The 16574-nt window shown below is 40.2% G+C and overlaps 1 pseudogene; it reads right to left on the bottom strand.

Annotated features, from left to right (window-relative positions):
• Nucleotides 1–6238: 6238 nt before the first annotated feature.
• Gm4451 lies at nt 6239–8131 on the bottom strand (annotated as a pseudogene).
• Between the last annotated feature and the right edge of the window lie 8443 nt (nt 8132–16574).

Genomic DNA, 16574 nt, shown 5'->3' on the forward strand with positions numbered 1-16574 from the left:
ATAACTTTAGTCACTCTGACAAGAATACACACAAACCCTTAGAACTTAGCTTTAATCCCAAACAATGAAGGAAGTACCCATATTTGAAAATGAAGCGTGAATAGCAGGAAAAGTGATGAATCAGTGAAACGTTGATAGAATAGGATAAACCCAACTCTCATGGGAAGAGAGACGAGGGAAGCTACTTAAGGGAGAGACATACAGTACGGGAAAATACAGTACAGTAGAGGAATACAGTAAAATTCATGAAGAACAGTTGATTTGAGAGGTAGAGAACAGAGCAGCACAGAGATTAGGAAGAAGGCAGTCTTACCAGTAGAGTTTTAAGGAGACAGATTGAAGAGAGAACAAGCTAGACAAAGGTAACCACAGAACAAGCAAGAGAATGAGAAGGAGCCAAAAGATTAAAAAAAAAGATTTTTAGAATTGTTTGAAGTCAAGCAAAGCAATTCAAAGGCTGAGAAAACAGGCCAGATTTATAATTCAGCTGGGAGATAAGTTTGAGCTTGAACACCTGAGTTGAACCAGCCAGTCACAGCTCAAAATGTCTCAGAGGCTGAAAATGTTCTAGGCCTAGATGAGATTTTACAGAGGCTAGAAGCTTTCAGGACTAGACCAAGATTAGCTGATAGAGGCAATAATCCTTGCAGACAACACGACAGGAAAATAAAAGTTACTATTACGTCCAGCTCTGCCTAGTGTTTGGTAGTTCTATAATCATAACTGATTGTTTAGGGATTTGTTTTTAATTAGTCATTGGAAAATGTAGAGAAGAAATTTCTAAAGCATGGTTTGATTAGTAAAAGCAGAAAAATGAGAAGGGTCAGGAAAAGAATTGTTCACTTACATATAGGGTCCTCAAATGTCCAGGGGCTGGACACATTGAGTTGTGCCTTACCTTTTTTAGAGGTTTGTTTGTTTGGTTTTTTTGTTAGTTTGTTTTTACTAAACCTGATTGGTTGACATGGAAGCAGCATTTCTCAGGGAGGAAGAGACAAAGGCCATCTTTTTCAGCTATGAGAAGATCTAATCCCCTTTAGTTTTTGGAATACCTCTGTAGCCAGGGATTCAATTTGTCCTTGAAAGTGAGTATGGTTTGGCCCACCTGTTGCAGTTCCTAGATGCACTGGGAAGAAAAGAAATGATACATGATCCAGAAAATGGACAGTCTTGCTGTCCATGTGACAACACATGCAGTTATTTCTATGACAGCCAGGAGAAGCAAGATTTAAGCTGCCTTTTTATTATGTCATGCATCAATTGAGTCCAGGACGGGAAGCGGTACAGCCTCTTCTCCATGTATTCCCCTTCCCCCCAATTTGGGGAAGATAAATACTATGATGCAACAAACTAGCAGGGCAATAATAAACTTGAGTACCATAAGAATCAAGGTTTTATGGACTGTAGGGCACTGGGGATAATAAGGTATCAAGAGTTAAAGTTTTTTGTAGTCTAGAAGATTTAATGTCCCTACAAAGTGTGTCCTGAATGCCTTGAATCAGGTTTCCATGCCAAAGAGGGAAAATTGAAAAAGGTAAGGAGTCATGACAACATAGGGATCAGGGAAGTTGGTAAATGGTAAGGTAAAGGGTTATAGAAGAAGCTGTAAGTGACAGTTGTGAGCTTGTTTCAGGAGGAACAGATTGCCAGAAATCTCCAAATTGGCAAGGTTGTGTGACATTAAGGAGCCAGTAGGCCAAGATCAGAGTCAAAAGCAGGAGATAAAATGACAGGTTTATATTATTTATGATAAAGTGTTAAAGAGGTAATAACCTTGATAGAATGTATAATTATGTCTTCTACTCCTATATTCATGGGTTGAGTAATTAGGTTATTCTCTGGATATTGATCATGCCTACTGGATACCAGATGTTGAAGAAACAGTAGAGTTTACCAGTAATACCTGTTTCCTACTTAGGATTGTATCAGTCTTGGTTATAGAGGTAGAGAGCACCCTCTTGTCAATAGAGGAGGAATCAGAGTGAGGATGCACATGTGACAAATAGTATTGACAAGTCCACTGTGGGAAGCCTCTACTCTGTCTGGCTATTCTTTAAAATAACTATTTGTCTGGTCATAAAGGACAAAGACAGAAAAGTCATTAAATGAAGGAAGGGGCATGGATACGGGAATAATGGGAATTCTAATTGTACTAAAGAAAAATTCCCAAGACCTATTTGGAAGTACTTTTTATTATAAGTGAGGGTTTTCCAAACCTCAGATCTTAATATGTAACAGTTACCCTAGACAGATGCAAACAAAGCGGGGGATCTATGGCCAATCCAGTAGAGTTGAGCATAGCTTATAGAGTAAAGCCTCATATTTCTGGAACTGGGGAAAAGGTGTTTGATCTTGGTGTCCTCTGAAACATAAGGGAGCAGGGAAATTATCTTGAGATGGAAAGAGATCACATGGCGAGAGTACATGGCCTGAGAAGAGGCAGCAGCAGGTTTACCCAACTAGGGTGAAGTTCTTGGGACAGTTTGACAAGGATTTTTTTTTTTAAGAAGGAGATAGTTTGTTCTGCCTTTACTGGGTACTGGGGATGTCAAGATATTTTAAAGGATTTAGATAAGTTTTGAGAAATATGAGAAGTGAATTCAGGGCCATTCCAGTACCTACTACAACAGGAACATTCAGGGATCAAAGCCATCCAGATGATTAAAGGCCCTTGAAAGAACATAATCAATAAAAGCCAGAGCAATATGATATCTTCAGAGCCTAGCTACCCTACTATGGCAAGCCCTGAATATCCTAACACAAACAAAGCACAAGAAAATGACCTTAAATCAAATTTTACCTAAAATGTGTAAAATAGGTGTTAAGACAACCTTTGTTACAATATGGAGTCACACACACATACACACTAACACCACCACCCTCAAAATGACAGGAAATCACAATGGACATTAATATTTCTCAACATCAATAGACTCAATTCCCCAATAAGAAGATATAGAATAACAGATTGGATGCAAAAAACAGGATCCATTATTTTGCTGCATACAAGAAAGACACCTCTGTAATAGACATAAACATTGCCTCAGAGAAAAGGACTAGAAAAAGTTTTCCAAGCAAAATAATCAAAGAGGCAAGCTGGAGTTACCACTCTAGGCTTTCAACCAAAATTAATCGAAGAGAGGTACGGATGCACACATTGTACTCATCAAAGAAAAACTATACCAGGATGATATCTCAATTCTGAATATCTATGCCTCAAACACAAGTCAACTCACATTTGTAAAAGAAACATTGCTAAATCTTAAACAATACATCAAACCCCACATAATAATGGGAGACTTCAACACTCCACTCTCACTAATTGACAGATCATCTAGACAAAAACTAAACAGAAAGAATGGAACTAACAGTCATTATGAATCAACTGAACCTAACAAACTTTTACAGAATATTTCACCTAAACACACACACACACAAATGTGCCTTCTTCTCAGCACCTCATGGATCCTTCTCTAAAATTGACCATGTATTTGTTCACAAACCTCAACAGACACAAGAAAATTGAAATAAGACCTTGTATCTTATCATACTACCATGGATTAACGCTGGACTTCAGCAAAAACAAAACATCAGTCCTGAAACAGTCATGGAAATTAAACAACTCTCTCCTCAATAAGCAGAGGAAGGAAGAAATAAAGAAATTAAAGACTTTATGGAGTTCAGTGAAAATAAAGGATAACATACCCAAACTTATGGGACACAATGAAAGCAGTGCTATGAGGAAACCATAAAGAGATTAGAAAGTTTCATACCAGCAATTTAAATGTACACCTGAAAGCTCTAGAAAGAGAATAAAGCAATTACATGAAAGAGAAATAGAAGGAAGGGAGTAACCAAACTCAGGGCTGCAATCAGTTAGAAATAAAACAATACAAAGAATAAATGAAACCAAGAGCTTGTCTTTGAGAAAATCAACAAGATAGACAAACCCTTAACCAAAAGACAGAGGGACACTACTCAAATTAATTCAAATGAAAAGGGAGACATAACAAACACTGAGGTAATTCAAAGAATTATGTGCTCCTACATCAAAAGCACCGGGGTACCTTGCCAGTGCCCACAACTGGAGCTAAAGCAGCACATAAGAAATGATATAATTAAAGATCTCCCTAATTTATGGCTTTCCATCATTCTCTTCTACCAAAATTTTCCCTTATGAGGATAATGTGTTCAAGTGGTGGGATCTTTAATGTTGTCCTTGTTAATGTTCCCTCCAAGGGTTGCTCTGGACAGCAAATATCCCTTGTTAGACTGGACAGTATTGGGCCTTCACAGATGTTGTCAATTTGATATTTTGAAAATACCTAATCTATGAAAAATCTATCAAAGTTTGGATACAACCAGCCAGTAAAATTCCAATGTCATTTTTCCCAGAAGAAAAGCAATCTTAGCATTAAGAGAAAGTACAAAATATCCTGGATAGAAAAATGACACCCCATATGAAGTCATTTTGTCACTGCCATGGTAAGTAGGACAGCCTACTAATGGCATAAAAGAGATTTTAGATAAATGTATCTGAGTTGACTTCCAGTTGTAAATACATTAGTTAAATCTCTTATGTTTTTAGATACATAACAAAAATGTATTTTGGCTAAAATATTACCTCTTCATCAAATGATGTGAAAATTGGATATTCTTATATAAAGAAAGAAATGTGATTCTGCCTGGCATGGTGGAGTATTCCTTTAGCTCCAGCCCTCTGGAGATAGGAGTACAGGCCATGTTAGGCACAGAAGGAGGCAGATTGCTCTAAGTTCAATACTATCCTGGTCTACATAGTTAGTTCTAGGACATCTAGTGCTATGGAGAGATACTATATTTCTAAAAACTAAAAGGAAACCAAATTTTATAAATATAGGTATAATTAGCTTGATGAAATATCACCCTGATAAAGGCCAATGCCATATGCATCAGAGCCCTAAATGTAACAAGTGTGAAACTGTCAGAGCACAGAGTAGCACATAGACTCCAAGGTACAGGGATAGGCAAGGATGTAGAAGAACCCCAGCCATGCAAGAAATCCTGACTGTTCACAAACTGTTACTCAGGGTAAGTAAAGGTATCCTTCCCAGCTAAGAAAGGAGTTAATATCGCCTCAAGAACAGAGGCAAATATTTTCTATAGATATCTTAGAAGATTAGTATCTATATTATTTACAATTCGAAAAATATCAGCATCATAAGAAGAAAGGCAACTCACTTTGTTGAAAGCAAATAATTTCCCCAGACTCAGGAAGAATCAGAATTGTACAGTGAAACTTCAGAAAAAGTCAGTCAGAAAAAGAATGACAAATGCTTCTGAGGAAATGCACAGGAAGCTATGAATTGTTGGTGGTGGTGTGAAGTATTCCAGCCTGTTTGGATGTTAATTTGTTGGGCTCTCCAAAAGCCAAAACCTGGCCTACCAAATGGTTATAGTATATCATTCCAAATAACTCAACATATTGGAGAGATCCTTGTGTATCAGTGCTGATTGCAGCCATTTCTACAATAAATTAGGGAATTAAGCTTGGTGTCCTGGAGAGATCCTTATGCATCAGTGCTGATTGCAGCCATTTCTGCAATAAATTGCAAAAAACAAACAAACAAAAAAACAAACAAACAAACAAAAAGCTTTGTGTTCAAAAGCCTCATCATGGGTGAGGAAAACATGTTGGACAGAGATAAAGATGTATTTTCAGTCATAAAGAAAATGAAATAGCAGGAAGAGTTCTGTTACAGAATAAAGAGTAAGTGCTGGGATGAGAGGAACTGGTAACAGCTCGAGTGTCTTCAGGTAACAGCATAAATTTTTGGGAAAATACCATGTACAGTGACTAGTACAATGAAAATAAGCTCAAGGAGAATAAATTTATTACCACTATAGCTATTGATGAATTGCTTAATATTAAATATTATCAAAGTTTTATATCATGTGATATATTTATGTAACATATATCACTTGAGCAACCTAGATTTTTAAAAATCAAAGTCATGAGAATAAAAACAAATCCTCTATATACCATAAATTAAAGGATTTACTTAAATTTCTCCAGTAAATATTACTGTTTAAATATTTACAAGTATGATAGAAAATTTGTCTGTCAATTTCTATAAACAAACATTTACATAACTCAGATGTACCCATGTCACTACTACACATTTATATAATACTCATGTATATGTATGTATCAGTGTCTACATTTATCCTTGTCCACACTGAAAGATCTGGGCAGCTCTTACATTGCATAGCCATAGTACCAGGAAATTTCCATATTTTATCCCTCTGGAGAAAAAGCTGCAGTTTCCCAGGAGAGGTGTACTTGGCAGCATTCTCTTGCTCCTGTTGAGCCCTCCTCTTCATGGCCTCCCTCTCTGGCCTCTGCTCTTTTGTGATGGGCTGTGAGACGACTGGTCCCAGAATGTCGACTTTTCTCCATGGAATGGGTTGGCAGCTGAAGTCTTGCAACAGATATTGAGTTTGAGGTTCAAGAGGTGATGGCATCTTCTTCTTGGCAGCAGAAAGAAGCTCCCTCTGGAGGGAAGTCTGAGATGGCTCTCTATAGGATGTAGGCCTCAAGGTGCCTTACTGAGGCACAGTGCTCATGTGGACGATGTTGGTTACATTAGATCATGTGGCACTTGAAGAAATTGGCAGAGCTGGCTTGGCAGAAGCCATCAAAGATTTGCTGATAGAAGGTGGTTGGGATGGCTTGAGTGTAGTAAGCTGAGCTGAGTGAAAATGACACCTCTCAGAGTAAGCTGTAGTGGGCCTGTGTGAAGCCAGATTGAGGGGCTTTCTAGAAACAGGTCTGGTTTGAGGATGGTCCTGGGTTGGGAAAGGCAGAGGTACTAACTTGACCTTCCCAGCTGGGGGCACCTCATACTGAGACTGAGATGGACAGTCCTTGAGAGCACTGCTCTCTGCTCTCTGAACCTTGCCTGGAGTTTTGTCAGGGCCCTGGCTCTCATGTGGCATATCCTGTAGTACTGTTGTGGCTGGGCCTGGCCCAGGATATTTGTTGCTGCTAGAAGTTCCCAGAGCCTGGGAAGAAGTGGTGGCAGGGTTCTTCTCACTCTTCTTCTCAAGAGGGTGGAAGACTTGCACAGACTCCAGCATGTGCATGCCAAGGTGGGTTCTAGGCTTTTTAAAGCTGTTGTGGCTAAGCTCAGGTAGATCCCTCTTTATCTTGGTCTTGGGGATGGTGGGCTTCTCTTCAGCTTTGACTCTGTTCCTTGACTTCTTGAACTCCTCTGTTTTCTTGGAATTATTTTCTCTGATCCATTTGGTCTTGTCTTGCCCTTGTCCCCTAACTCTGCTGGGCATGATGGGTGACACTTTGGGAGCTTTCCCCTCCAAGTCCTTAGCCATGTTGTCAATAGCCCTGTCACTGACCCCAACACTGACCATAGCCCCTTCTTCCTCCATCAGATCCCAGTTTTGGATTTTTGGAATGAGGAGCTCCATCAATCAACTCAGAGGTGTTATGATCTTTCTTTCTCAGCTATTCAGAGAACCCACTGATGACTCTGGAGTTTTCCTGGGCCTGATCCCTCCACATGACTGTGGAGTCTTTGGATTCAGTTACTGTTGAATCTTGGTATTGATCTAGGCCTGTGAGGAAGTTGAAGAGTTGGGGAAGGTGAATATCTGCCACCAATGTAGTGATATCTGCAAAGTCAATAGTGGACACCATCAAAATGTCCAGTGTTCCTTTCTCTTCCAGACCCAGGTGGATGCCCCCCAAGCTGGCATTGTTAGAAGCAAACGTCTGTCTTAGGCTCCCAGTGTCAGTGCAGTGCAGAGGCTGCTGCAAGCCAGGGTGTGAAAAAGGGAGGAATGATGGGTCTTGGTTTTCTTTAGTACCCTCATAGGCATCCCGAGGCATCAAATGCTCAACTTCCATCTCATGCATGTTTTTAATCTCTGTTTGTTCAGAGCTTGGAGTTGGAGGCAAGGCAAGGAATTCTGAAGGGCTAGGGATAGGTGTTGTTAATGGCCCGTCCCCATCAACAGATGGTGTCTTCCTCTGGGAAACCGGGGTGCAAATGATGTAGAATTCTGGACTCTGCAGCAGACAAATTATTTGGGCCCTAGGTGACAATCCCAGGGATGTATCCAGTTCCACCATTGCAAAAGAGGCAAGGAAAAAGTCAGTATATGGTAAATATGATTTTCTCCCTTTGTAGCATTGCAGGAAAATTGGTTCCAGCCTAGTGTGGTATTCCTGTGACAATCTGACCATGTTAATGGAAGGACTTAGGAAGTTTGGGCTAAAAGATCCATTTGGTGTTAAGAGCTCTGTGGGATGTCGTGTAGGAGCTTGGAAGACACTGTTGAGAACAATGCAGAAGATGGAGGCCTGACTTGTAAAATTTCAGTTTTGATTAGCTGGGGCTGGATAATCAGCTGTAAATGTAAATGAGCGAAATACCTAATAAAAAACGGAAAAAAAAAAGAGAATTGACAAATGGGACCTAATGAAACTCCAAAGTTTCTGCAAGGCAAACGACACCGTCAATAAGACAAAAAGACCACCAACAGATTGGGAAAGGATCTTTACCTATCCTAAATCAGATAGGGGACTAATATCCAACATATACAAAGAACTCAAGAAGGTGGACTTCAGAAAATCAAATAACCCCATTAAAAAATGGGGCTCAGAACTGTACAAAGAATTCTCACCTGAGGAATACCGAATGGCAGAGAAGCACCTGAAAAAATGTTCAACATCCTTAATCATCTGGGAAATGCAAATCAAAACAACCCTGAGATTCCACCTCACACCAGTCAGAATGGCTAAGATCAAAAATTCAGGTGACAGCAGATGCTGGCGTGGATGTGGAGAAAGAGGAACACTCCTCCATTGTTGGTGGGATTGCAGGCTTGTACAACCACTCTGGAAATCAGTCTGGCGGTTCCTCAGAAAACTGGATATAGTACTACCGGAGGATCCAGCAATACCTCTCCTGGGCATATATCCAGAAGATGCCCCAACTGGTAAGAAGGACACATGCTCCACTATGTTCATAGCAGCCTTATTTATAATAGCCAGAAGCTGGAAGGAACCCACATGCCCCTCAACAGAGGAATGGATACAGAAAATGTGGTACATCTACACAATGGAGTACTACTCAGCTATTAAAAAGAATGAATTTATGAAATTCCTAGGCAAATGGATGGACCTGGAGGGCATCATCCTGAGTGAGGTAACACATTCACAAAGGAACTCACACAATATGTACTCACTGATAAGTGGATATTAGTCCAAAACCTAGGATATCCAAGATATAAGATACAATTTCCTAAACACATGAAACTGAAGAAAAATGAAGACTGAAGTGTGGACACTATACCCCTTCTTATAAGTGGGAACAAAACACCCTTGGAAGGAGGTACAGAGACAAAGTTTGGAGCTGAGATAAAAAGATGGACCATGTAGAGACTGCCATATCCGGGGATCCATCTCATAATCAGCTTCCAAATGCTGACACCATTGCATACACTAGCAAGATTATGCTGAAAGGGCCCTGATATAGCTGTCTCTTGTCAGAGTATGCCAGGTTCTAGCAAACATAGAAGTGGATGCTCACAGTCGGCTATTGGATGGATCACATGGTCCCCAATGAAGGAGCTAGAGAAAGTACCCAAGAAGCTAAAGGGATCTGCAACCCTATAGGTGGAACAACATTATGAACTAACCAGTACCCCGGAGCTCTTGACTCTAGCTGCATATGTATCAAAAGATGGCCTAGGCAGCCATCACTGGAAAGAGAGGCCCATTGGACACGCAAACTTTATATACCCCAGTACAGGGGAATGCCAGGACCAAAAAAGGGGAGTGGGTGGGTAGGGGAGTGGGGGTGGGTGGGTATGGGGGACTTTTGGTATAGCATTGGAAATGTAAATGAGCTAAATACCTAATAAAAAATGGAAAAAAAAAGAATCTTACTAACAAAAACCAAGACCACTCACCATCATCAGAACGCAGCACTCCAACCCCACCCAGTCCTGGGCAATCCAGCACACCCAAAAAGCTAGACTTGGATTTAAACCATATCTCATGATGATGGTAGAGGACATTACGAAGGACTTCAATAACTCACGTAAAGATATACAGGAGGACACTGCTAAATAGGTAGAAGACCTTAAAGAGGAAGCACAAAAATCCCTCAAAGAACTAGAGGAAAACATGACCAAACAGGTGATGGAACTGAATAAAACCACCCAAGACCTAAGAAGGGAAGTAGACACAATAAAGAAAACCCAAAAAGGCAACTCTGGAGATAGAAAACGTAGGAAAGAGCCATCTTGGTTCCGGGACTCCACTGAAAGTAGTCTGCACAGTTTAGAGTGTGCACTATAGAAGCTCAAATCTCCTGGGGCAGGCAGGAGCCACAGAACTTCTGAGGCAGTGCCCTTTTCGGGCTCCAGACATCGAGCCACCTTCCCGGCCAGAGGACAGGTGTCCGCCCGGCCCGGGAGGCCTTTGTCTGAGGATTGGTGGGAGCCATCTTGGTTCCAGGACTCCTCGGATAGTAGTCTGCACAGGTGAGAGTGTGCACTACAGAAGCTAACAGCTTCTGGGAAAGACGGGAGCCACAGAGCTTCTGAGGTAGCGCCCTTTTCGGCCTCCAGACATCTGGCCACCTTCTCAGCCAGAGGATAGTTGTCTGCCCAGCCCTCGAGGGCTTTGCCTCAGCATTGGCGGAAGATATCTTGGTTCTGAGACTCCTCCGAATGTAGTCTGCACAGAAGAGAGTGTGGACTACAGAAGCTAACAGCGTCTGGACAGGCCAAAGCAACACACCTTGTGGGAAAGGTCCTGTTTTGGGCCTTCGTCTTCAGCTAGGAGGGAGGTCCGAACCCCAGATATCTGTGCACCTTCCCTGTAAGAGGAGAGCTTGCTGCAGAGAGTACTCTGACCACTGAAACTCAGAAGAGAGAGCTAGTCTCCCAGGTCTGCTGATAGAGGGTAACAGAATCACCAGAGGAACAATCTCCAAACAGAGACAACTATAACAACTAACTCCAGAGATTATTAGATGGCGAAAGGCAAACGTACAAACCTACTAACAGAAACCAAGACCACTTACCATCATCAGAACCCAGCTCTCCCGCTTTGCCCAGTCCAGGGCACCCCAACACACCCAAAAAGCTACACCTGGATTTAAAAGCATATCTCATGATGATGGTAGAGGACATCAAGAAGGACTTTAATAACTCACTTAAAGAAATACAGGAGAACACTGCTAAACAGGTAGAAGACATTAAAGAGGAAGCACAAAAATCCCTTAAAGAATTGCAGGAAAACACAACCAAACAGGTGAGGGAATTGAATAAAACCATCCAAGACCTAAAAAGGGAAGTAGACACAATAAAGAAAACGCAAAGTGAGGCAACGCTGGAGATAGAAACCCTAGGAAAGAAATCTGGAAACGTAGAAGCGAGCATCAGCAACAGAATACAAGAGATGAAAGAGAGAATCTTAGGTGCAGAAGATTCTGTAGAGAACATCAGCACAACAATCAAAGAAAATGGAAAATGCAAAAAGATACTAACTCAAAACATCCAGGAAATCCAGGACACAATGAGAAGACCAAACCTTAGGATAATAGGAGTAGATGAGAATGAATATTTTCAACTCAAAGGACCAGCAAATATCTTCAACACAATTATAGAAGAAATCTTCCCAAACCTAAAGAAAGAGATGCCCATGAACATACAAGAAGACTACAGAACTCCAAACAGACTGGACCAGAAAAGAAATTCCTCCTAACACATAATAATTGGAACACCAAATGCACTAAATAAAGATAGAATATTAAAAGCAGTAAGGGAAAAATGTCAAGTAACATATAAAGGCAAGCCTATCAGAATTATACCAGATTTTTTACCAGAGATTATGAAAGCCAGAAGATTCTGGACACATGATATACAGACACTAAGAGAACACAAATGCCAGCCCAGGCTACTATACCCAGCCAAACTTTCAATTACCATAGATGGAGAAGCCAAAGTATTCCACGACAAAACCAGATTCACACATTATCTTCCCACGAATCCAGCCCTTCAAAGGATAATAACAGAAAAAACCAATACAAGGATGGAAACCACATCCTAGAAAAAGCAAGAAGGTAATCCCTCAACTAACCTAAGAGAAGACAGCCACAAGATCAGAATGCCAACTTTAGCAACAAAAATAATAGGAAGCAACAATTACATTACCTTAATATCTCTTAATGTCAACTGACTCAACTCCCCAATAAAAAGACATAGACTAACAGACTGGCTACACAAACAGGACCAAACATTTTGCTGCTTACAGGAAACTCATCTCAGAGAAAAAGATAGAAAGGACCTCAGAATGAAAAGCTGGAAAACAATTTTCCAAGCAAATGGTATGAAGAAACAAGCTGGACTAGCAATTCTAATATCTAACAAAATCGACTTCCAACCCAAAATAATCAAAAAGACAAGGAGGGGCACTTCATACTCATCAAAGGTAAAATCCTCTCAATTCTGAATATCTATGCTCCAAATACAAGGGCAGCCACATTCATTAAAGAAACTTTAGTAAAGCTCAAAGCACACATTTCACCTCACGCAATAATAGTGGGAGACTTCCATACACCACTTTCACCAATGGACAGATCATGGAAACAGAAACTAAACAGGGACACAGTGAAACTAACAGAAGTGATGAAACAAATGGATCTAACATATATCTACGGAACATTTTATCCTAAAACAAAAGGATATACCTTCTTCTCAGCACCTCGTGGTACCTTCTCCAAAATTGACCACATAATTGGTCACAAAACAAGCCTCACCATATACAAAATATTGAAATTGTCTCATGCATCTTATCAGACCACCATGGACTAAGGCTGATCTTCAATAACAAAATAAATAATAGAAAGGCAACATTCACGTGGAAACTGAACAATACTCTTCTCAATGATACCTTGGTCAAGGAAGGAATAAAGAAAGAAATTAAGGACTTTTTGGAGTTTAATGAAAATGAAGCCACAACATTCCCAAACTTATTGGACACAATGAAAGCATTCCTAAGAGGAAAACTCATAGCTCTGAGTGCCTCCAAATAGAAAATGGAGAGAGCACATATTAGCAGCTTGACAACACATCTAAGCGCTCTAGAAAAAAAGAAAGCAAATTCACCCAAGAGGAGTAGACAGTAGGAAATAAACTCAGGGGTGAAATAAACCAAGTGGAAAGAAGAAGAACTACTCAAAGAATCAACCAAATGAGGAGCTGGTTATTTGAGAAAATCAACAAGATAGATAAACCCTTAGCCAGACTCACTTAGGGCACTGGGAAGGCATCCTAATGAACAGAATCAGAAATAAAAGGGAGACATAACAACAGATCCCAAAGAAATCTGAAGCACCGTGAGATCCTTCTACAAAAGGCTATACTCAATAAAACTGGAGAACCTGGATGAAATGGAGAAGTTTCTAGACAGATACCAGGTACCAACGTTAAATCAAGATCAGGTTAATGATCTAAACAGTCCTATATCCCCTAAAGAAAGAGAAGCAGTCATTAATAGTCTCCCAACCAAAAAAAGCCCAGGACCAGATGGGTTTAGTGCAGAGTTCTATCAGACATTCACAGAAGATCTAATCCTAGTTCTTCAGAAACTATTCCACAAAATAGAAACAGAAGGTACTCTACAAACTCATTCTATGAAGCCACAATTACTCTGATAACTAAACCACAAAAAGACCCAACAAAGATTGAGAACTTCAGACAAATCTCCCTTATGAATATCGATGCAAAAATTTTCAATAAAGTTCTCACTAACCGAATCCAAGAAAACATTCAAAGAATCATCCATCCTGACCAACTAGGTTTCATCCCAGGGATGCAGGGATGGTTCAATATACCAAAATCCATCAATGTAATCCAGTATATAAACAAACTCAAAGAGAAAAAAACCACATGATCATCTCGTTAGATGTTGAGAAAGCATTTGACAAAATCCAACACCCATTCATGTTAAAAGTCTTGGAAAGATCAGGAATACAAAGTCCATACCTAACCATGATAAAAGCAATCTACAGCAAACCAGTAGCCAAAATCAAAGTAAATGGTGAGAAGCTGGAAGAAATCCCACTAAAATCAGGAACTAGACAAGGCTGTCCACTTTCTCCCTAAATATTCAACATTGTACTTGAAGTCCTAGCCAGAGAAATTAGACAACAAAAGAAGATCAAGGGAATACAAATTTGAAAGGAAGAAGTCAAAATATCACTTTTTGCAGATGATATGATAGTATATATAAATGACCCTAAAAATTCCACCAGAGAACTCCTAAGCCTGATAAACAGCTTCAGTGAAGTAACTCGATATAAAATTAACTCAAACAATTCAATGGCATTTCTGTACACAAAGGATAAATAGGCTGAGAAAGATTTTTGGGAAACAACACCCTTCTCAATAGTCAAAAATAATATAAAATACCTTGGCGTGACTCTAACTAAGGAAGTGAAAGATCTGTATGATAAGAACTTCAAGTCTCTGACGAAAGAAATTAAAGAAGATCTCAGAAGATGGAAAGATCTCCCATGCTCATGGATTGGCAGGATCAATATAGTAAAATGGCCATCTTGCCAAAAGCAATCTACAGATTCAATGCAATCCCCATCAAAATTCCAACTCAATTCTTCAACTAATTAGAAAGGGCAATCGGCAGATTCTTCTGGAATAACAAAAAACCTAGGATAGCAAAAACTCTTCTTAAGGATAAAAGAACCTGTGGTGGAATCACCATGCCAACCTAAAGCTTTACTACAGAGCAATTGTGATAAAAACTGCATGGTACTGGTATAGTGACAGACAGGTAGACCAATGGAACAGAATTGAAGACCCAGAGATGAACCCACACACCTATGGTCACTTGATCTTTGACATGGGAGCTAAAACCATCCAGTGGAAGAAAGACAGCATTTTCAACAAATGGTGCTGGTACAACTGGTGGTTATCATGTCGAAGAATGCGAATTGATCCATTCCTATCTCCTTGTACTAAGGTCAAATCTAAGTGGATTAAGGAGCTCCACATAAAACCAGATACACTGAAACTTATTGAGGAGAAATTAGGGAAAACTCTCGAAGATATGGGTACAGGGGAAAAATTCCTGAATAGAACAGCAATGGCTTGTGCTGTAAGATTGAGAATCGATAAATGGGACCTCATAAAATTGCAAAGCTTCTGCAAGGCAAAAGACACCATCAATAAGACAAAAAGACCACCAACAGATTGGGAAAGCATCTTTACCTATCCTAAATCAGATACAGGACTAATATCCAATATATATAAAGAACTCAAGAAGGTGGACTCCAGAAAATCAAATAACCCCATTAAAAAATGGGGCTCAGAGGTGAACAAAGAATTCTCACCTGAGGAATACCGAATGGTAGAGAAGCACCTGAAGAAATATTCAACATCTTTAATCATCAGGGAAATACAAATCAAAACAACCCTGAGATTCCACCTCACACCAGTCAGAATGGCTAAGATAAAAAATTCAGGTGACAGTAGATGCTGGGGAGGATGTGGAGAAAGAGGACTACTCCTCCATTGTTGGTGGGATTGCAAGCTTATACAACCACTCTGGAAATCAGTCTGGCAGTTTCTCAGAAAATTGGACATCGTATTACTGTAGGATCCCACAATACCTCTCCTAGACCTATATCCAGAAGATGTCCCAACCGGTAAGGAGGACACATGCTCCACTATGGTCATAGCAGCTTTATTTATAATAGCCAGAAGCTGGAAAGAACCCAGATGCCCCTCAACAGAGGAATGAATACAGAAAATATGGTACATTTACACAATGGAGTACTATTCAACTATTAAAATGAATGAATTTGAAATTCCTAGGCAAATGGATGGACCTGGAGGGCATCATCCTGAGTGAGGTAACCCAATCACAAAGGAACTCAAATGATATGTACTCACTGATAAGTGGATATTATCCCAGAAACTAGAATACCCAAGATATAAGACACAATTTTAAACACATGAAACTCTAGAAGAATGAAGACCAAAGTGCGGACACTTTGCCCCTTCTTAGAATTGGGACAAAGCACCCATGGAAGGAGTTACAGAGACAAAGTTTGGAAGAGAGACAAAAGGATGGACCATCTAGAGAATCCTATATCCAGGGATCCATCCCATAATCAGCCTCCAAACGCTGACACCATTGCATACACCAGAAAGATTTTGCTGAAATAACCCTGATATAGCTGTCTCTTGTGAGACTATTCTGGAGCCTAGCAAACACAGAAGTGGATGCTCACAGTCAGCTATTGGTTGGATCACAGGGCCCCCAATGTAGGAGCTAGAGAAAGTACCCAAGGAGCTAAAGGAATCTGTAACCCTATAGGTGGAACAACAATATGAACTAATCAGTACCCCGGAGCTCTTGTCTCTAGCTGCATATCTATTAAAAAAATGCCTAGTTGGTCATCAGTGGAATGAGAGGCCCATTGGTCATGCAAACTTTATATGCCTCAGTACAGGGGAACGCCAGGGCCAAAAAGTGG

This window comes from Mus musculus, chromosome 7, assembly GCF_000001635.26.
Source record: "Mus musculus strain C57BL/6J chromosome 7, GRCm38.p6 C57BL/6J".
NCBI classification, from domain to species: Eukaryota; Metazoa; Chordata; class Mammalia; order Rodentia; family Muridae; genus Mus; species Mus musculus.